This window comes from Canis lupus, chromosome 7 (genome assembly GCF_011100685.1).
Source record: "Canis lupus familiaris isolate Mischka breed German Shepherd chromosome 7, alternate assembly UU_Cfam_GSD_1.0, whole genome shotgun sequence".
NCBI lineage: Eukaryota > Metazoa > Chordata > Mammalia > Carnivora > Canidae > Canis > Canis lupus.
Genome location: NC_049228.1, coordinates 24,826,967 through 24,850,063, shown reverse-complemented (window position 1 = coordinate 24,850,063; position 23,097 = coordinate 24,826,967). Strand labels below are relative to the sequence as shown.

At 35.6% G+C, this 23,097-nt stretch overlaps 1 protein-coding gene across 4 annotated transcripts in view; it reads left to right on the top strand.

The window, feature by feature from the left end:
• The window catches only part of RABGAP1L (RAB GTPase activating protein 1 like), a 744,356-nt gene that overhangs the window by 181,131 nt on the left and 540,128 nt on the right, over window positions 1-23,097 (top strand). The window lies entirely within an intron of this gene.

Sequence of the window (23,097 nt, the reverse complement as noted above, 5' to 3'; positions counted from 1 at the left end):
AGTTATACACTGGTACTTTTCTGGAAATTGAAAGGACTAATTTAATCCTATAAATGTCTTTACCGATAGTAGGGCTGATCTTCAAATGATAGATAAGTGAACTTTGTACTTGAAGGGTCACTGCAACTAGCTAAATGCCACACAGTTTTTATAGAAATTTAATTTGATTTTTATTTATCTTTCTATAAGATTTTTGTGTGTAATTATATTTTCCTAAGTGACTTAGTAAAGCTTGTGTTTGAAAAGTTTGTCTAGATCCAGTATGCTAAAGGAAAGATAAGAATATTTATTCACAATGGCTGCAGCTTAATATGATAATAGTATTTTAAATGGTACCCTAATAAAGAAAGGAGAGTAGTTAGAAACTGTCTAGAGCTCTTAAAATATTGTTGACAAATGATGATTTAATGATGATTTAAATGTTAAAAGAAAACCCTAATTGTATTTTCTGAGATAAACTCTCTAGCAAATGTTGATATTTGTCTTTTCAATTTTACTGATTATATGAATCAACTAAAATGGTTTTTGACTGGTTTTTGAAAATCATTTATTTAGTCAAGTTTTTAAGATATTTAAATTAACAGAAGTACTGGAAAATTGTGTAAAGCCAGTTACCAATTTATGATTTGGGAAGATAAGCAACTTTGTATTAGAGAACAGACACAAAAATACATGGAGTTTCTTTTTCTTTATTGTTAAAAAATTGAAATAAATATAAAAATGTACCTTGACTGTCTGCCAATTCTAATTCTCAGGAGAAGTCATTTAATGGTTTAGATGTCATTTTCCAAAAGGAATATTTTGTATATCCTGTTTGGCAATTTGCTTTTCTCATTAAACTATCTATTTGAACACTACGTTAAACTAGTTCTTGCACTTCTTAATTGCAGAGTATTCTGTGGCATGGATACAGCATTATTTACTTTTACAGTTCTCTTTTGAATGTTCTGAAAGCAATTTCTATTTTTCGTTTTTGCTATTACATATATTGTAAAGAATAGTTGCCCTTGTATATACTTCTAAAGCACAAATGCAGATTTATAGGTATTACCGTGGTGTGCACAAACTGGTTTTTGATAGGTGGTGCTAAATTACTCTCTAGAAAGACTGCAAATTTATATGCCTTAAGCAGTGTATCTGAGCACCCTTTCCTTCATACCTTCTCTCAAAGGAGATATTATCAGTGTTTTTTTTATTTATTTATTTATTTATTTATGATATATTTATTCATGAGAGACACAGAGAGATTGGCAGAGACATAGGCAGGGGGAGAAGCAGGCTTCCTGTAGGGAGCCCGATGTGGGACTAGATCCTGGATCCCGTGAGCTGAAGGCAGACGCTTAACCTCTAAGCCACCAGGCGTCCCTTATCAGTCTTTTAATGTTTGCCGCTTCCATGATATGATAATAGTAATAATAAGAGTTAAGTTTTTAAACATTTATATATGCCTGAGACTATTATCAGCATTTTTTGGATGTTCTCTATATTGTGAATTGAGCCTTCTCTAGTCTCTGCACTTTTATTCCCGTAAGTAAATAATAGATGATCTGTAGTTATGCAAAGCCTACTTCAGAGTCTTTGTGTCTAGACCTGTGTGTCTACTGAATTCACTTTTGCTGCCAATTTAATGATTAGGATTTAGACTAAAATACTGTAATGACCACTTATCTGAGTGTGATCATCTACATACCCTGGTGATGTTGATACAGCTGCATGTTTTCAATGAATCTTTGAATTAGAAGGGATCCTAGGGTAATCTGCCTGCCCTCTCCTGAAGTAGAATTCCCTTAATACTTGGCAAGTGAACTGGTTTCTGTGAGAATAGATTGGGTCACTGATTCACGAGGCACTTAATTCCATTTTCCATTGAATAATAATGGATGATATGTATGAAAAACTATGTGAATTATATATTTAATTTGCACACCAGCCCCAGAGGGTAGTATTTTATCCATTCTTTTGGTATAGAAAAATTGGAAGATAGAGAGGTTAAGCAGTTTGCCCAAGGTCACACAGTTTGTGAATATTTTTCGTGCTAAAATCTTTTCTTTTTCAGGCTAAGGCCTTGCTTCCGTCTCCCTTGTCCTCTCAGGCACTGCCCTGCCCCCCATTATAGGTTGGAGTAGAATATGACAGACTCCTATTGCTTATCAGCCTTGTACTGGGGTTTGGGTTGAAGCCAGAAAGCTGATAGCAGCTGTGACTCCCAAGTGCATGTGTGTGAGCAGGGCGTGAGGAGATAGGTGTCTGCGGAACAGACCTGAGGAGGAAGGTGCTAATTGTTAGGTTCTCTTTATTCAATCCATTACAATCAGGACAATTTTAACAACCTCAGTTCATTAAATATTTAAATTTTGGAGACTTGCAACAAGTTAGGCATTATATATTTGGCCAGAGAATGTATTCAATAAATGTTATTTGAATTTAATTATACTGAACTATCTCATTTGTAGTTCTGGAAACTGAGATCCTGAGACAATGTGACAGTGTCAGGACCAGAATCTAGGCTCCTGATTACTTTATAATTGCAGTCTGTGAGTAATTAACTCCTTTAGCTGAAGCAAGACTGAGAGCTTATTAACTATTTGTGGAAAAATTATGGAACTAATTCATATGCCATTCCTGTACCAGTAGTTAGTAAGGAGAGGGCTTAATTTTTCAGTTGGAGAAATTATGGCTCTTGTCACACCAGGGGGATGTGGTGTTCTAATGATTTGAATATGGCATTGGGAGCTGAATACTCAGATCTCTTATAACTACAGGAAGAAGGCTGAGCTTTCTGAAAACTTAGTACTGAAAATATCACACTGACTTTAATTTTGGGACTGGAGTAAATATTTATATGATATGTGTCAGCAGAAGGGCTATACAATATTGTATATTTTCATGATACTATAAATGGAGACCGGCAAATTAGTTAATAAAAATTCTAAGTGGTACCCATTTGAGCATATTAAAATATTTTGAGGGGGTATTTTATTTTTATTTTCATTTTATTTTTCTGAAACAGAGTACATGTGGTGATGGGAGGGGTAAAAGGAGAGAGAGAGAGAGAGAGAGAGAGAGAGAGAGAGAATCTTATGGGGATTCCATGTCCAGCATGGGGCCAGATGTGGGCTCGATCTCATGACTCTTTGAGATTGTTTTTAAAAAAAAATCCAGAAATTTGGCTTTAGAAAATTAGGGCTTTAATTTGTCCTTTCTCTTTGTACCTAAACCACAAATAAATTTTATGTCGGAGAAATACAGGTTTTAGATTTACCACTCTCTTCAGAATTACCTGGCTTTTGTAATCACCTCCATCCCCATAACCTTTATTACTGTAGTGCCGATTTTCTTAGACTTGCCTCTACCATTCCCCAGCTTTGCCTGTCCTACTTACCCTCCCTTTCCAGATTCCTTTCTTCTATCCTTCCTACAATTATTTATTTATTTAGGTTTTATTTATTTATTCATGAGAGACAAAGAGAGGTAGGGACATAGGCAGAGGGAGAAGCAGGCTCCCTTTGGGGAGCCCAATGTGGGACTTGATCCCAGGACCCTGGGATTATGACCTGAGCCAAAGGCAGATCAACCACTCAGCCACCCAGGTGCCCCCTTACAATTATATTTAAAGCCTGTTATGTACAAGGTACTATTCTGAATGCTTAGGACAAGTAAATATCTTCAAGGAGTTTGCAGTGTAGAGGTAGAAGGAGGTATGTGTAAAATAAATGCAAGATAGAGGAACAAAGATGTGGAATAGTAGGAGGACCCTAGGCTTGCCTTGTCCCTCAAACAGAGCTATATAAATATCAAATCATTGTAAATACCCAAGAAATCATTCTGAGGACTCACAGGACAAACTACACAACTAGAGAGAGAAGAGGCCACATGATGGAAGGTAGGAGGTGTGGAGATGTGATTTGGGGAAGAAAAGGATCATGGGTGCTGTGGAGGGGAGGAAGCCCTAGTCACGGAGAGAGGCAAGAGAGAGAGAAGAGAGAGAGAGAGGAGTACATAAGGGATACCACAAGGAAAACACTTCCCAAAGCCATTGACTGGGAGAAGGAGAAGGGCTGACTTTTCTGAGATTTTACAACTATTGGGGCTCAAAAGCTGGAGTTTTAGAGGTCAGTGGCACGCCTGGTATGGAGCCCTCAGAGTGTTTCAGTACTCCTGTGGAGGAGGGCAGAGAGCCTGGAAGGAGATGGTGCAATCCTGGGACACATTGGGAGAGATGGTTCCCCCTTCTTGGAGTGCAGCTGCGATAGGTGGCATTGCCTCTCCAGAAACAAAAGAGCTGGGTGCCATTACCCTCCTTGTCCCTTAGCATAGGTGCAGAGATAGCTGCCTAGGTCAGATAACCTCAACACTGTCTCTTTGCTGCCCTTTAATGCAAACCACGATACTGTGCTTTGGTGCAATTGCCCCTTTGGGACAAATCTGCACTAGTCCCAGCATGGCAAGCCCCTCCCCCAGAAGACCAGCATGGGTCTGCTCCATCGTCCCTCAAGTTTGGAGTTTTAAAACTCCGCTGGCTTGCCTGGGATAGAACACAGGTGCTCTGTGCTGCTGGGGGTGGGAGACAGATGGCCCTGGATACAAGGTGAAGGCAGGGACATGAGGGACACCTGGGACACATGAGTGGAGATTGTTCACTCTTCTGGGAAGGTTTTCTGGACAGCAGTGAGGGCATTCTTCCCTCTCTGGAGATAAGGGATGGGGCTATTTCTCTCCCCCACCTCTCAGCATATAATAACTTCAGTGAGCAGCACAGTGTCAACACTGGCAGCCTCAAATGCTCGCACCAACCCCACTCCACTGCACTCTGCACACTTGCCTGAGAACCAGGGTAGTGGATCCCTCTCCTAGAAGATTTGCACAAACTCCTTGTACATCTGCTGACCATAGAGTTCTGAAAAGCATCAGCTCCAGTGGAAATAGCATCAGGTCCCTTTTAACAAGCAGAACAGAGCACACTTAGTTGAAACTTGCCATATTCTGACCAAGATCCAGACACTCCCCACTTTAGGCAAGGAGAAAGTCTGCAGAGGAGTGACCTGAGGGAAAGAGCAGCCAACACATAGCAGCAGAGTGCACATAGCATACACCAGAGACACTTTGTGAACTGCCAGGCCCCTGGATTCCACTCTTCTTTATAAAGCCATTGCTCTCAGGAGCAGGAAACATAAGCAGCTTTCCTAACACATAGAAGAAGACAGAGCTCTAAACAAAATGCTAAGATGGAGGAATTCATCCCAAAATAAAGAACAGGGAAATGTTACACCATGGATCTAATCAAAACAAATATAAGTAATATGCCTGATCTAGAATTTAGAGCAGCAATTCTAAGGATACCAGCTGGGCTTGAGAAGAGCATAGATGACACCAGAGAGTTCCTTACCACAGAGATGAAAGACCTAAAAACTAGTCAGACCAAAATGAGAATTGTGATAATTGAGATTTGAAACTGACTGGATGTTAATGACCACAAGGATGGAAGAAGTAGAGGAATAAGTAAGTGATAGAGAAAATAAAATTATGGAAAATAAGGTGAAAAGAAGAGGGAAAGAAAAATAGATTATTAATATAGACTTAGGGAACTCAGTAACTCCATAAAGTATAATAACATTTGTTTCATAGCAGTCCCAGAAGAAGAAGAGTGGGAAAAGGGGGCAGAAGGTTCATTTGAGGAAATTATAGCTGAAAATTTCCCTAGCCTATGGAAGGAAACAGACATCCAAATCCAGGAGGCACAGAGAACTTCCATTAAAATAAAAAACAGCAAGCCATCATCAAGACATATTGTAGTTAAACTAGCAAAATATAGAGAAAAAGAAAAAAAAAATCCTAAAAGTAGCAAGACAAAAGAAGTCCCTAACTTACAAGGGAAAACAAATAAGCAGCAGAGCTTTCCACAGAAACTTGGCAGGCCAGAAGAAAGTGGCATGATATACTCCACATGTTGAATGGGAAGAATATGCAGCCAAGAATACTCTATCCAGCAGAGTTGTCATTCAGAATAGGAGAAAGCGTTTCCCAGACAAAACTAAAGAGGTTCATGACCACTAAGTCAGCCCTGCAAGAATATTAAAGGGAACTCTGAATGGAGAGAAAAACCAAAAGTGACAAAAGTTAAAAAGGAATAGAGAAAATCTCCAGAAACAATGCCAAAAAAAAGAAAGAAAACGGCACTAAATTCATATGTATCAATAATGACTCTGAATGTAAATGGACTAAATCCTCTAATCAAAAGACACAGGGTATTGGAATGGATAAAAAAATAAGACCCATATATATGCTGCCTGTGAGAGACTCTTTTTAGACCTAAAGACACCTGCAGATTAAAAGTGAGGGGATGGAGAACCATTTATTGTGTTAGTGGATGTCAGAAGAAAGCTGGAGTAACAATACTTATGTTAGACAAACTAAATTTTTATTTATTATTTATTTTTATTTTAAAAAAGATTTTATTTATTCATGAGAGATAGAGGCAGAGACAGAGAGGGAGAAGCAGGCTGCTCACAGGCAGCCCGATATGGGACTCAATCCCTAGATCTGGGATCATGCCTTGAGCTGAAGGCTGACACTCAACAGTTGAGTCACCCATGTGTCCTGACAAACTTGATTTTTAAACCAAAGACTATAATCAGATGAAGAAGGATACTATAACACAATAAAGGGGTCTATCCAACAAGAAGATCTAATAATTATAAATATTTATCCCCCAATTTGGGAGCACTCAAATACATAAAACAATAACAAACAAAGTAACTCATTGATAATAATACAATAATAGTAGGGGACTTTAACACCCTATTTACATCAATGGACAGATAATCCAAGCAGAAAATCAACAAGGAAACAATGGCTTTGAACAACATACTGGACCAGATGGACTTAACAGATGTCTTTAGAACATTTCATCCTATAATACCAGAATACACATTCTTTTTGAGTGCACATGGGGCATTTTCTAGAATAGATCATATACTAGGTTACAGATCAGGCCTCAACAAGTACAAAAAGATTAAGATAATACCATGCATATTTTCTGGCAACAGTGCTATGAAACTTGAAGTTAACCAGAAGAAAAAATTTGGGAAGACTACAAATATATGGATATTAAAGACATCCTACTACTAAATAATGAATGGGTCAACCTGGGAAATGAAAGAAGAAATTAAACACATGGAAACAAATTAAAATGAAAACACAATAGTCCAAAACCATTGGGATGCAGCAAAAGTAGTCCTAACAGGGAAATATAGCCCAATAGGCCTGGCCTATTTCAAGAAGCAAGAAAAATCTCAAATATGCAACTTAACCTTACACCTAAAGGAGCTAGAAAAAGAGCAACAAATGAAGCCTAAACCCAGCAGAAGGAAGGAAATAATAAAGATTAGAGTGGAAATAAATGATATAGAAGCTTAAAAAACAAACAAAAAAACCAAAACCCAGAACAGATCAAAGAAAACCTAGAACTGATTCTTTGAAAGAATTGACACAATTGATAAATCTCTAGCCAGACTTATCAAGAAGAAAAGAGAAAGGGCCCAAATAAATAAAATCATGAATGAGAGAGGAGAGATCACAACCAACACCACATACAAACAATAAGAATATTCTGAAAAATTATATTCCAACAAATTCGGCAATCTCAAAGAAATAAATTCCTAGCAACATATAAACTACCAAAACTGAAATGGAAAGTAATGCAAAATTTGAACAGACTGATAACCAGCAGAGAAGTTGAATCAGTAATCAAAAATCTCCCAACAAAAGTCCAGGACTAGATGGCTTACCAGGGGAATACAACCAAACATTTAAATAAGAGTTAATACTACTATTCTCCCTGAAGTGTTCCAAAGAATAGAAAAGGAAGAAAATCTTCCAAATCTATCCTACGAGGCTAGCATTACCCTGATTCCCAAAATAGACAAAGACCCCTCTAAAAAAGAGAATTACAAGGCCAATATCTGTAAGGAACATGGTTGCAAAAATTCTCAACAAAATACTAGCAATTTGAATTCAACAGTACCTTAAAAGAATTGTTCACTATGATCGAGTTGAATTTATTCTTAGGCTACAATGGTGGTTCCATATACACAAATCAGTCAGTGTGATACACCACATTAATTAAAGAAAGGATAAGAACCACATGATCCTCTCAATAGTTGCAGAAAAAGCATTTGGCCGAATATAGTATTCATTATTCGTAAAAACCCTCAACAAAGTAGAGATAGAGGAAACATACTTCAACATCATGAGGACCATATCCTAAAGACCCACAGCTAACATCACCCTCAATGGAGAAGAACTGAGAGCTTTCCTCTATGGTCAGGAACAGGACAGAGATGTCCACTCTCACCCTTTTTATTTACATAGTACTGAAAATCTTAACCTCCGCAATCAGACAACAGGAAGAAAATAAATAAAATCCAAACCAGCAAGAACAAAATAAAACTGTCACTCTTTGCAGATGACATTATACTATATATAATATTACCCAAAGCAATCTACACATTTAATGCAGTCTTCATCAAAATAGCCCCAGGATTTTTCACAGAGCTAGAACAATCTAAAATTTGTATGGAACCACAAAATACCACGAATACCAAAAGCAATTCTGAAAAAGAAACAACTGGAGGCATCACAGTTGCAGATTTCAAGTTATATTATAAAGCTGTAGTCATCAAGACAATATGGTACTGCACAAAAACAGACACATAGATCAGTGGGACAAGAGAGAACCCAGAATTGGATCCACAAGTATCTGGTCAAGTAATCTTCAACAAGTAGGAAAGAACATGCAATGGGAAAAAATTTCAACAAATGGTGTTGGGAAAACTAGACAGCGACATGCACAAGAATGAACCTGGACTGCTTTCTTACACCATACACAAAAATAAATTCAAAATGGGTGAAAGACTTCAATGTGAGACCAGAAACCATCAAAATCCTAGAGGAGAAAACAGTAACTTCTTTGACATTGGCCATAGCAGCTTTTTACTAGATATGTCTCTGGAGACAAGGGAAACAAAAGCAATAATGAACTATTGGGACTACATCAGGATAAAAAGCTTCCATGCAGTGAAAGAAACCATCAAAACTAAAAAGCAGCCTACTGAATGGTAGAAGATACTTGCAAATGACATATCTGATAAAGAATCTGTAAAGAACTTGTGAAACTCAATATCCATAAAACAAATAATACAGTTAAGAAATGGGCAGAAGACAGTTTTTCAAAGACATACAGGTGGCTTACAGACACTTGAAAAGATGCTCCATATCACTTATTATCAGGAAAATACGAATCAAAACTACATCTGGCTGATTGGCTAAAATAAACAGCAAAAAACAAGTGTCATTGAGGATGTAGAGAAAAAGGAGCTCTCTTGCACTTCTGGTGAGAATGCAAACTGGTGCAGCCATTGTGGAAAGTAGTATATTATGCTAAGTGAAATAAACCACTCAAAGACAAATATAAGATTTCATTCATATGAGGAACTTAAGAAACAAAACAGGTGAACATGGGGAAAAATAGTGAGAGGCAGATCATAAAATGGACTCTTAACTATAGAGAACAAACTCAGGGTTGCTGGAGAGGATCTGGGCGGGGAATGGGTTAAATGGGGAATGGGTATTAAGGAGGTGAGCTGTGCTGAGCACTGGTTGTTGTCTGTAAATGATGAATCACAAAATTCTCCTGAAACTAATATTACACTATATGTTAACTAATTGCCATTTAAATAAAAACCTGAAACAATGAATGAATAAATGAATGGGTGAGTGAGTGAATGCAAGATATTAAAGGTACAGACCCTCAGAGAAAGACAAGTTGCATTCCAATAGTTAGAATTTGAATATCTCCTAAAGGCTATGCACCTACAATCATTCCCAAAGTAAGATTTTTGTTGAGTATTTGTAATGATTATGTTACCCAGTTAAGGGATTAAAACTCTCTAATTTAAGGAATCTTGAGTTTTTCTCTCACTTCTTTTCTTAAAAAGAGGATGATGTTTTGCATAAGTAGAACAATACATCTTAATCATAGAATGATGCAACAGATTCCTATTCCTTTCACTAGATTTTAGGGCACAGGAGCAGAAGTATGGATTGTAGTTTGACTTAATGGAGTATCAAACCTTCACATAAGTCACATTTTGTATGCTCACCTTTATCACATTTTTTAAAGGAAAGAAATATATTGTAAGTTATAAGTATATGCATAAAAAGATTAATATATCAGATCCTATGTGGTGTTTTCAACTGAAATAATATAAGCAGAATAGTAATTCTTAACATATGAGACTACCTTGTTACTCCAGTGGTGTGTGTCCTCAGTTGAGCATTTACTGTGTGCATTGAAAAATGTCCTTTATGAGAATGGAGTACATATACCAATGATATGTAGGTGGTAGAAAGTTGAGAGCTGTTGATTATAGAAGATACCTATGTTGAGATTTAGGGACCCTCAGTCCAAGCATGCATACATGGAAGGCTCTTTGACTTTTGCAATGCAATTTCATTTTGCCACCCATTCACCATAAGAAGTGTGCCAAGTGGGGATCCCTGGGTGGTGCAGCGGTTTGGTGCCTGCCTTTGGCCCAGGGCGCGATCCTCGAGACCCAGGATTGAATCCCACATCGGGCTCCCAGTGCATGGAGCCTGCTTCTCCCTCTGCCTATGTCTCTGCCTCTCTCTCTCTCTGTGTGTGACTATCATAAATAAATAAATAAATAAATTTAAAAAAAGAAAAAAAAAAAAAGAAGTGTGCCAAGCACAGTACAGACTATGGGTACATTTGGCACTATATAGACTGAAAAATGTAGACAGTTGGTGTTCAGGATATCTCCTCTAAAGAAAAGATTAATGATTTATTCTTTTAGATTTTTCAAGTGTGATTGCTAGATCAGTTCAGATTATTAGAAGGCTAGCTGTAAATTAAGTTTGTTATTTGGTAGGTTTTATTAAAATTGTAAAAGTTTAATAAACTTTTAGTGGGCACCCACTACTTTGCTAAGTCCTGTGAATACAAAAATAAGACATGACTCATCCTTGAGGAGCTTTTAGTCTAGTTGAAGAAAAAGACCTATGAATAGATAATCTTAGTAATATGCAATAAATGTGGTAATAAGATGTGAATGGGATATAGGTAAGCTGCCTAAAAGAAACTTTAGTTTGGCCTGAAAATTCAGGGAAGACCTCTTGGAAATTGTGCCTATGAGCTCTGTCTTGATTAAAACACATTATTTAGATAGAAATATTTGGATGCCTGGTAAGAGAGACTTCCCAGACAGAGAAAAATTTTGGGTGATAGAAAACAGCATTGTGTGCAGTAAAATATATTTATTTGTAAGGATGGGAAATGATAGGATATGAAATGAGAATATAGAGGCTGAGTGATGGAGGGCCTTTTAGATCATTCTATTTTTGTATTTTCTGCTTTAGTCAAGGTTTGGTATAAGAGATATTTTACAGGTATGGTAAAAAATGTCTTCTTGGACATGATTTATTATGTTATTCAGGGTATTTTGTATAAAGATTTAGGAGATTGCTCACACAAGTTGGGAAAAGATTTCTAAGTGAAATTATTTTTTTGAGCTTTTATCAGTAAGAGTTGTGCATGTGACCCTTCTTTTTTTTTTTAATATTTATTTGGGAGAGAAGGGGGGAGAGAGAGAGAGAGAGAGAGAGAGAGAGAACGAGAACACGCAAGCAGGGGGAGGGGTTGGAAGTCTTTCCTTATGCACTAAGGCAGAGAGGGAGAGGCAGAGAAATCCTCAATTATGCTCCCTGCTGAATGTGGAGCACATAGCCGGGCTTGATCCTAGGACACTCTAATCAGGACTTGAGCCAAAATCAAGAGTCAGACACTGAACCAACTGAGCCACCCAGGTGCCCAACCCATCCCTTCAGTTTTTTCATTCATGTCTTTGGAGAAGGTTAAAGCTTGGTTTTTCATTAACCTGTTGTATGTTATTTTTGCTTTAGTGTTCTAATCTAAGGTATCTTCTCTACCCCACTCCAACTTTTGACTTTTCTGTTCCTACTACTGTTGTAGCATGTATTCTGCTCTGTTGTCATGTGTCTATATCCATTTCCTTATGTTCTGCTATAACATAAATTCCTCAAAGTCAAGGAGCATGTCTATTTCATATTTTTAAGATTGGCCATGTGTTGAGTGCTTAATATTTGAAAGACTCAATAGTTGGTTGATTCATGTTTGCTTCATTTTACTTGTGCTTCTTTTTAACCTCTGTCTCAAGTATTTTGGGGGGATAAATTGGTAGGGTAGATATAAATAAGATATAATAATATGGGCTTTGCATATCTTTTAAATAATCTGTTTCTTAATACATGAGGAGGACATGATATAATAATAGCTACTGTTTATTGAATGTATACTATATGCTAGGTACTTGAGCTTCCCTTCAAATTGACCTTTCTCTGTGCCATTGCACATGTTGTTCCTTGTTTGAAAGATACACTCATCAGAACTTCTGCGTGTTGCCTTTTCATCATCATTTATTTTTGTTTAAGTGAAGATTTTGTTTATTTGAGAGTGAGCAAGAGAGAGAGCACAAGCAGGGGGAGTGGGAGAGGGAGAAGGAGAAGGAGGCCCCTCGCTGAGTAGAGAGCCAGCTGTGAGGCTCACTCCCAGGACTCCAGTAATGACCTGAGCCAGAGGCAGACACTTAACCAACTGAGCCATCCAGGAGCCCCTTCCTCATCATTTAGATCTCAGCTCAAGGCTTAGGTGTTACCTTTTCAGATAGTCTTGACTGCTTCCAGCTAAAATAGGCCCTTTCTTCTCCCTTAATTTTTTCTGGAAATCTTCCCTTACGCACTAAGGCAGTGTTATTCTTTCTTCCATCTTGTTCCAATGGTACTTTGAACATACCATTCTAATAATTCTTAAAATACTATATTATAAATATGGTCATTTAAATTCATTTCTCTCACCTTCCAGAGTGTGAGTTCCTAAGGGGCAGATGGTATTTTTTTTTTTTTTTTTTTTGAGTTCCCATTGCCTAGTATGTGGCAAGTGTTAAGTAAATATTTGTGTAATGAGTGGAAATCTTTTTGAAATGTTAGATTCAGTGAAGAACAACATATTTTTGTTTTTAAAATCTGTTAATGGGAATTAGGATAGGTGATACAAGGGTGAATGAGTGTGTAGAACAGACAACATAGCAAGCTACAGACTGCTATTTGAAGAAAGGGCTATTTGCAAGGTCAGCCCTTGGCTGGTCCTGAAAAAAAGATCTTGAGAGGGTTCCTACCATTCCCTAACTGAGAAGAGTGGTTCACTGTGCCTACACTAATTTGTACTAACAATATGGTTTGTGCTGAACACCTACTTTCCTTCTGGATTCTGGAATTTTGGTACATGCTAGGCAGAAGGTACTTACATGATTAGCCCCCCAAAAATCTCTTATGAGATTTCCTAGTAGATAATATTTCACACATTTTGTCACAACTTGTTGCTGGAAGATTTAAGTGTGTCCTCTGTGACTCCACTGGGAGAGGACCCTAGGGAGTTTGCATCTGGTTTCCTCCAGACTTCACCAAATGTGTGTTTTCCCTTTGCCAATTTTGCTTTGTTTCTACTGTAATAAACCATAAGTGTAAATATAACTATATGCTGAGTTCTTAGAGTCCTCCTATAAAATCATTGAACCTGGGGGTGATCTTGAAGACCTCTGACATAAGATAGATAAATCTTTTGTACTTGTAATTATGGGAGAGATGGCAGATAAGAAATAGACTAGAAAAATATCAAGAACTAATAATGCCATTTAGATATTTAAAATTGGTTGATTGGCCTAGATTGAGTGTTCAGCTAAAAATTTCTCTGAGGAGATCACATTTAAATTGAGATATAAGTGACAAAAAAAGCCAGCCATTGAAAGATGAGAAAAGAGCATTTCAGGAGAGGAAATAGTGCAGAGGCTGGAAGGTAAAAATGTACTTGGTGTGTTTGAAGAATAGAAAAGAGGACAGATGACTGAAGGATAGGGGGCAACCAAAAAAGTGGTACAATACAGACATGGACAGGCAGCCAGGGAACATCATGTAAGTTCTTGTAAGCCACAGTGAGGAGTTCTGTTTTGAAGGCTTTGAAGGGTTTTAAGCTAAGAAGAAGAGACAGATTGAATTCATGGTTTTAAAACACCTCTGCAACTGTATATGTGGAGAATGAAGTTCTCCAGAGACAGAACTTCAGTAGAGTAGGGATAGAAGCAGGGAGACCATTGGGAAATTCTTAAGGTAGTCTTGACCAAAATGTTGGGGCTTGAGTGAAGGTTGTAATGTGGATGGGGAGAAAAGTAGATAAATTTGAGATACATTTTGGTGGTAAAGTCTGTAGGGTTGAATAATCAAATGTAGTTGGTGAGGGTAAAAGAATAATTTGTAGATTTCAGTTTGAACAACTGCATAGCTAGTGCTGTCATTTATGGAGAATCAGGCAAATTCAGGTATGTGAAGGAAATTAAGGGTTATTTTTGAAAGCTTATTAGATATCCAAATGGAAATGTCACATAGGCAGTTGATATATAGATTCTGAAAATAGTGCACCTCTTATTTTATTCATCAAACATCTATTGAATGCTTACCAGTTGCCAAGTACTTTGATGGGGTGTGGAATACCAAGATGATTAGAACATAGTCTCTTACTTAAGTAAGTTAGTTTAGAAGGGAAAGCAGGCAAGTATTCAGGACATTACAGAGAGACAAGTTAGCACCGTGCAGAGAATGGTTATTAGCAGGTCCACTAAAATGGGATTTATGCTCTAAAATTTTGAGTTTTTCTCAAAAATCCATTATTTTTTGCTACTCTGTTACTTTCACAATTATATGTTTACTGCCTTTGTTGAATTTTAAGTCCTTATGGCAGCCTATATAAAATATTAATCTAAGTCTCTTTTGGCAGTTTCTGCTTTTTCTCCAGTTGTGTTTTATACTAGGCAATCTCTTCATCAGTTAAAATGCTTTCTTTAGGAAGGGAATATTTAAAAATCCAAATGCAGAGATGAATCTGATTTCACTGTTAACTTCCTTGATTGCTTGGTTTCATGTGACTGCTTTGGCTAGTCTTATGGACATTTTCCCTTCCTTTCTCCATTTTACTTGTGAATATTTCCCCTTGCAGAGTCATACTCTTGGTTGAAGAGGGTCATCTGCCCAGTTAGAGGACTTTTGAGTGTGTTATGTACCACCCGGTGGGTATTAGGGAGCTCCCTTTCCATCCACTAGTTAAATTAGAGCTATCCTGATAGGTTTTCTTCTCTTGTTTCTATCTCCAATGCTTGCTTAGTTTTTTTCCTCTAATTTCCTCTAATTGTGATTACACAATTACCTATTAATCTTATAAAGCTTGAATTGAATGAACAGTTTTCAAATACCCAAAACTGATTTTTAGTCAAACAAAAAACTGAAAAATATTTTTGGAAAATTTTTTCCTCGTTTTTAACAGAAAACAACTGTTGGAAGGAAAAAGACTGGCTGCCTTTTAAAAAGTCATTCTTTGAGTGATAAGTTTTAAAATAATCACTCAGTATAACTATTTACATATCTTTTTTTCTTATAATCTGCCAGGCACTAAATTCCATCTTTACCACCCATCAATTTATTTTGGAAAAAGTCATTGATAATATATTCAAATAGACACTGCCCAAATTTTTTATTATAAGACTATACTAGCCTCTTCAAACACATCAAATTATATACCTTAAATATCTATAGCTTTTTGTATGTTAGTCATACTTCAATTAGAAACAAAAGAAATGAGCAGAGAATTAAATGCATTTCTAAAACCCAGAAAATACAAAATGTAAGGGAATATCTAAATAAATTCTAAGTCATTAATATCCCAGAAAAATGTAAAATGAAACACACAAAAAGATATACTGGCCTCATGATTAAGAAAGCAGTTTGTTTAGGGGCACCTGGGTGGCCCAGTGGGTTAAGCATCTGACTCTTGATCTCCACTCAGGTCTTGATCTCAGGGTTATGAGATCTGTGGGCTGTGTTGGGCTCCTTTAAAAAAAAAAAAAAAAAAGAAAAAAAAGAAAAGGGAAAGCAGTTTGTCTAATGTTAAGAGCCTTAGCCTGTTTTTCCTCAATGTAACCTAATTTCTTTCCATTCTGATTATCTGTACAACTTTGTGAGGCTTAAAAAACAATGTTACAAAGTGGGGTGAAAAGAAAAGTAAGGTGTATTGGCTGCCCTGCTTTTCTTGACTATGGTTGACAGATTTCAATCATCAGTGATACATTTTTATTAATCACTTTTGCTTAGCAACTATAAGAATTACTAATTAGAAACTTGTAATTAGATTCAGAGTGTCAGTGATTATGATTTAATTGGAAAGAAATCATGCAATTTGTGGTTCCTTCTACCTTGAACCTTCTCTCTATGAATAAATCACTTTGCTTTTTACAGTGGGAAATGTTATCATATTTCAGAAATTAAGGATAATCTTTTACCTTAATGGTTTACCTTTGTGTATCAGCTTATATACAGAACAAATATATTCTGTCATGTGAGAAATGAGAGATTATATTATATTCAAGGTCACACAAATGTGACTATAGATTTTGGCTGTCCAAAATGACATTATTTACTACTAAGTAATCAAAATAAATCACGTTTACACTATTCCAGGTTGACATGTGTCATTATATAGACCTGTTTCTCTACAGGTTTTGCCAGATGAGTGAGGTTTTGTTTTTTTTCTCCCCCAATAGTTTAGAAGAGAGTTTTTAGTAACCTGTGTCACATGTATTATTTTCAGCAAACAGTACTTATTAAAAAGGAAAATTAAAGGGAAAAATCTTTGAAAATCTGCAATAGTCACATTTTATCTGTGGTTACTTATCAGCTTTTTATTTTATGAGTACTCCTTCAGTTGAAAAGAAAAATAAGATTTTGTGCTAATTTGTTCCTAGTTTTGTAGTTTATTTTTAACTTGTATTTGTAAAAAGAAAAAACATTGTGTGTATGTATGTGTAGGTATATATAAAAATGTATATTTTTTCCTTTTATGATGTCTATTGATACTAGTTCTGAAATTTTCCTTTATGACTAGGATGAAAAACATTGCTAATAGAAATGCAGCATTTTTTTCAAAGCGGGGATTGGTCAAAGTTAAGAGAGAGAGCCCTTAAATTATTTTGATTGAAGTGTCATTCGTATTTATTTTGTTTGATCTAAAAATTTACATTTATTGTCTTATTTTGGTATTGCACAGTTGGTTTCTGCTCTCTGCATGTTAGAAATCAGTGAATAATAAAAAATAAACCTAGAATGCCTTTTTAGGTACTTTGAAGTGTTGGGCAGGAAACTGAGGATTCAATAACAATAAAAATAATAAAAAGTGATACTTAACATTTGAGTACCACTTGGTAACCAGCACCATGTTAGTTTCACACATGCATTTTCATCTAATTTTTACAATACATGATTAATATTGTTGATTTCATTTCACCAATGTTTAAAGAAAGTAGTAGTCCTATAGTATGAGTCTGGTGACATTTGGAATCCTCTGTATGGTCCTGTTCTCTCAAGGAGAGCAATAACTGTGGGAAAATTGAAATTGATAAGGAGAGTGTTCATGGAAAGGAATGAAGTTAGGCATTTTAGAGGAGTCTCTAACAAGACTCCCTAAATTAGAGTCTCTCAGAGACCTCTTGTAAAGTGAACTTTATAGAGAAAGTTGAAGCTATTAACTATGGATTCACTCAACTCTCTCCCTTAACAAACTTATCCAAAGCCCCATATTCAGTCAAAATATGAGATGTCCTTTTGGCCAGTCACTACCTCCAAACCTGGGCAGTTTCATGTCTTTTTAGGGAATTAGACTGATTCCTCATCTTTTTCTTTCCAATGTTTTCTTTTCCAGTTACCTTAAGGGTATGAACATATTCTAAAAATAAAGCAGTAACAAATAAATACTTCCATTTATTCACTGTTGAGTGTTACTATGTGCTAAAGGCTACTATATAAAGACAAGATATACTCCTAGCCCTCACAGAGCAAGGATCTAAGAAGGGGAAAAAGATATGTAAAACATGAAAGTTATAGATATTAAATGCCTGAATAAATAATGAAAACAGGCATGTGTTTATGGAAGTCTTATAGATAATACTGTTGGTGTCTATATAGGAGCCAGAAAGGAAGAACTGGACAATTTCCTGGGGAGTGGGGCTTGATAAAGTATAATGCTTGAATTTACCATGCAGTTCTTTTTAGCTATACTACTCTCTTACCTTCCCATATTTCATGAGCTTGGATAAAGAAAAATCTACATTTCCTGTCACCACCTCCCACTCAAAACTTGCACTCCACGTTCTACTCCAGTACTATATACATCATAGGAATTCAAATTTGTTGAATGAAAACAACTTTTAATAGTTAATATGCCTGCCTTTTGCCAGGCATAATATATGTTTTTCATATAATAACCTGCTTAATTGCTACAAATACAGTATAAGATACTGATATTATTCCCATTTTACAAATAGCTGAGTCACAGAGAGGTTAAGTAGGTAACCAGGATGACAGCTAGTAAATGGTGGAACTGGGTTTCAAAAGCAGTCATTTTGGCTCCAGAATCCATTATGAATGACTAAATGGACCTGGCTGCCTTTACCCATGTCTGCACATAGATGCTTAAATACTAAAGGTCACTAATTTTCAAGGCATACATTTTTTTTGTAGTTATAATGGATTTTCCTTTTTTCTATATTCTCCTCTCCAGTTATCACTTCAGAAACTTTTAACATTCTATGGCCAAGTAGTAATCTAGGCACCAGGAATATAAAAATAATAGTCCCCACTGCCAAGAAACTCAGAGTCTGATAAGAGAAGATGTAGAGGAAAATAAATGATTGTAATATGGTTGTGATAATTGCAATGATAGAATATGCCCAGAGGGTAGTACTTATTAGCCCATTCAGAAAAGGGTAACTCTAACCTGAATTTCAATGGAAAAAATAAGATTTACCCAGGAGGATAGGAATACCAGCCTTCTATCATTTTTTGTCTTTTTTTCCTAATGTAGAATGGGATACAGTTGTTTTCTTAAAACCTTCAGAGTTACCCGTTTACATATTCACATTTTTCAACATGTTGTTCCTTCTCTTCTTTGCTACATTCTATTTTGCTAACTTCCCCACTCTGTTTCTTACTGCACTTTGGACTCCAATGTCTTTTTCTTCTTATTTTTTTCTTAAGTTTATTTCTTCCATGCTACCTAGAAACTCTGTCATATCTAACATAGCAAGAATTTTAATTTATGTTTCTTTAGCCTCCTTTCTTCCTGTTTAGAAGGATGACCAATAAGTATTTAAAACACCCATGGTGAGTTGTTTCTGCAGCAAGGAAGATAGATCTGGCTCACTTTTGAGGTCACTGAGATATCAGTTTATTTTTATTCTTCCTGAGTGTCAAGGGGATTATACCCCTGAAACCTCTCCATTAAATCTCTTGAGCCCAATTCAGTGTTTCTCCAGCATGTTGTTTTAAGTGTGCCTGCCTTTTCTATCCTTGGCTCTGGCTTCCAGCATTTACTAGATGTTGGCACTTGGCACAGACTGGTATCTGCTAAATGCCAAGAACAGTCTTCCATGAAAACGTGATAAAAAAAAATCTACAAGGAAAGGTAGTATATTTGACTCTGGAATCAAACTGAGGTTGAATTTTATCTCTCCATCACCTATTAGCTGGGTAACCTTGAGCAAATTACTTAACCTCTCTGTACCTCAATTTTCTTATTTTGAAAGTGGGCAAATTAGTAGTGACTACCTTAATAGGTTGTTTAGGGGATACAATGAGTTAGTGTCTGTAAAATTGAAGAACATGGGATGCCTAGGTGGCTCAGTGCTTGAGCGTCTGCCTTCAGCTCAGGGCGTGATCCCTGGGTCTGGGATCGAGTCCTGCATAGGGCTCCCTGTGAGGAACCTGCTTCTCCCTCTGCCTATGTCTGCCTCTCTCTGTCTCTCATGAATAAATAAATAAAATATTAAAAAGTAAATAAAAAATAAAATTTAAGAATAGTGCTTGGAATAGAGATGAAAAAAGCAGACATTCAATAAAAGCCTGGGATTCCTGTGTTCTTTGGCCAAGTTTTATTTTTTGGCCACATATTTGGCTCCTGAGTTGCTGTGGTTTCTGCCTTAATTGTTCATCAGGTATCTAGTTTTATTCAGTGTGCTTGTTTCCCCCTCTTTATTTTGTGGTTCTCCTCTACTAATCTAGGTGTTTACAATTCTGATTCCTTTTTGTGGTGGAAAATAACTTGGGAGATTGTAAGAGAGACAGTACCTTGTTGTCAGTGATGATTTTATGGCATATTAGTAGGGGTTTATAATAATAAAATCAGTTCTTGTTTTCTATTAGTGATAGGGATTATTTAAAAGATAAAAAAAGTCCTTTCCCCATGCTTATTCTAATTATGTGTGCTTATTTTAAAAGATAAGAATATTTATAGGAAAGAAACTTAAAAAGTGAAAGTTGTGTTTCCTAAATATTTATTGAATGTCTAATATGTGATGAGATACTGTTAGATGCTAAAATGTAACTGTTCTTAATAGTTTGGTGTATAATGTTACAGCCTGTTTTTAAAGGTCTTTGTAATCATATAAGTAATACTACTTACTGAAATAAACCTATACTTAAAAATTACTCCTTTGTTTCTTGCTTTTCATCACAAAATAATGTATTTTAGACGGTTTTCATATAGCATATAAAGATCTAGTCAGTTCTTAAGTTACTAGATGATATTCTTTGGAATAGATGTAACTTAGTTAATGCAGCTTTTTTTTGTGTGTAAGATTTTATTTATTTGAGAGAGAGCGAGCAAGCATGAGTGGGGTGTGGGACAGAGAGAGAAGCAGATTCCCTGCTGAGCAGGGAGCCCAGTGCAGAACTCAATCCCAGGACTCTGGATCAGGACTTGATCTGAAGGCAGAAGCTTAACTAGCTGAGCCACTCACACACCCTTAGTTAATGCAAGTTGTATTGAAGAATTCCTGATAGTTTTCAGTTATTATTACAAGCAGTAATACAATGAAGTCCTTTTACATATATCTTTTTGGCATATGTTTTCCTGGAGAATAAATTTTTAGAAGTGGTATTGCTAAATCAAATGATGTATTAATTTGGACTCAATATATCTAGAAAGATTACTCTTCTATAAACATCAACTTTCCTGCCTGTTTTCCCATATTATTATCAACACTAGGTATAATTATTCTTTATGCTCTCTGCTGTTTTCTGTTGCATTGTTTTAATTTGACAAAATTATTGAGATAAGACTTTAACATCTTTATTGGCCAGTTATTTTTTATACAGCTGTACTATGTTTAGGTCCTTGGCCCATTTTCTGTTGGGTATTTTAGTTTATTGAATATTAAGATCATTTGTCAAATGTTGGAAAAATGTTTTTGTTTTTTTAGTGTACTTTATACCTTCATATAAGCTTTTAATTTTTAGATAGTCAGATTTCTTATTCTTTCTTATGGCATTTGGTTTTGTTTCATTCCTTTCCCAGAGAGAATGAGAAGAATCTGAGATTCTCTGTGTCAGTAGTACTTTCTGATTTTTATTATAATCAAGATTAATGATTTGTTTCCTTTTTTTTTTTTTTCCTTTTCATTGTGTTCTTAGATTTTGGTCTCCATTTTAGCATATACAATTTCATCAAATACTTTGGAACCTTGGTGTATTATTATTTACTGTGGAGCAAAATAGAATATAAGATGCGACCATCTTGGACCATGCCTAATTGAATCTAATTTATATTATAAGTACTCACACTTGGTACCAGTTTATAAGAAGAGTGATCAGCAGTCCTTTTTGCCTGAAAGATTCTTAAGTTTAACCTTTTTTCGAGTGTTAACTTTTAATAGTGTCCCTTTTCATGCTCAAAAAATACCTCAGTTTGGATAAAAAATTATAAGGATTATAAGGGATAGTTGTTCACATGGATAGTTTTTAAGAATATTTTGACATTTAAGGCTTAAATTGTTTCTGTTTACATTATTCCTCCAATACTTAGCAATACTTCATTTGCTTTAGCTTTTTAAAAATCTCTCATTTCTATTACTTTCATGTTGAACTTGTTGCAAAATTCACAGAATTGTTTATGTGAGGTATTTCTAGAGCAGTAATGTTAGTGTCTATCTTCTTGAACTTCATTTTTATATCCAGAATAATGTTTGCTTTTTTGAACAAAGCATCTGAAATATGTGAAAGCATTTGTCTATGTGTGTGTATATGTTTTGGTTGTACTTTACTAAATGTGTGATAAAATCTTTTTGTGTGAATCTGACCAAATCTTTTAACCTGGCCAAATAAACCTTCCTTTATTGTATTGTTTTTTGGTGTTGATGCTATCCAGCAATATGAATTAGTTTATACTTGGATCATTGGCTTTGTAGTATGCTAAGTAATACTGTTCTTAATACAGATCCCTGTGGGATTCACTTAATGCCAGTCAGTCCCTATTGTGTTCTAACAACGTTGATAAAACATTGGTCCTTGCTATGAGCCAGACAGATTGTTATCTAGCTTATTTTATCATTCAGATAATACTTCTCCAGACTTTTCTTATATAGTACTGTGTCAAAGTCCTTGTTATGATGTAGATAAATTGTGCCCATTTCCTTTCTCTTCCAGCTCTGTTACCACTTGATTTGTACAGCTTACAGTTACTCATTTTCATCACTGATTGTAAGCTGTAACTCAACCAATCCTATTCTTTCTAAAACTATTACTTTATATATATTATGGGATATATTATGAAGTTGCCATTTTAAAAGGCCAAATAGTTTAATCTTTCCTTTAGTCAAAAGTATTTGTACTTATGAATATATCTTTAAAACCTTAAAATTAAAAAAAAACCTTAAAATTTTTTCAATATTTTTAGTTTGGTGTTTATATCATAATATATATAAATATATATTTATATTTAATTTATATTAATAAAAATATATTTATATATAAATACATATATATATTTCTCAGCATTATATATTGATATATATCTGACTTGACTTCAGTGCTTATTGGGATCATTAATAAAATACTAATATTTGAGAATAT